This window comes from Hemicordylus capensis, chromosome 2 (genome assembly GCF_027244095.1).
Source record: "Hemicordylus capensis ecotype Gifberg chromosome 2, rHemCap1.1.pri, whole genome shotgun sequence".
In the NCBI taxonomy this organism is placed as follows: domain Eukaryota; kingdom Metazoa; phylum Chordata; class Lepidosauria; order Squamata; family Cordylidae; genus Hemicordylus; species Hemicordylus capensis.
This window is the reverse complement of record NC_069658.1, coordinates 194,330,989-194,331,674: the sequence shown is the minus strand read 5'-3', so window position 1 is coordinate 194,331,674 and position 686 is coordinate 194,330,989.

Below are 686 nucleotides of genomic sequence, written 5' to 3'. Positions count from 1 at the left end.
TTAGAGTGCCTTTAATCCAATGCGCCTTCCCTAATCTAGTGGGGCCACTGGGAGAAATGGGATGGTGGGAAACTAATCTAATTTTTCAGAAGCCCCCAGATACTATTCCTGATGCTTTCCTCTCTCGCTCTCGCTCTCTCTCTCTGAGTGGGGGAAGACTCTGGAAGAATGTGACTTGTGTCTGAAGCCCCAGGCACAAAGCCTTTCCTCCTGTTCCCAGCATGTACCCATTCTTTCCAAAAACAAGGGTTACCAACCGTCTGGGAGGGAGAAGACGGAGCAGCTCTTATGGCTCGAACAGTAGCTTGAACTGCAGAAATCAGCAGGCAGAGCTTTTTCTAGGATGGAGAGAAGTGCTATCCTCTCCTCCTCCCAGCTGCAGTCCAAATTGCTGGTAAAAGCACAGCCACAGGGGCCCGAGGAAGAGCTGGTAGTCGCCCTGCTGCAGATGAGCCCTCTGTTCTCCAACACATCATAAGGTTGGGTCTGGAATATGCGCCCACTTGCATCTGAAGTGGAGCACACTTCAGACTAAATTGGCAGCCGTTCTGTGTGCTGGCGGAATAACCTTGAGCCAGGCAGAATTGTTGATGGCCGGGATTCTCCAATGAGGGTCCCCAGATGTTGTTGGGCTACAACTCCCATCCTCCCCAGTTACAGTGGCCTTTTGGCTGGGCATGATGGGA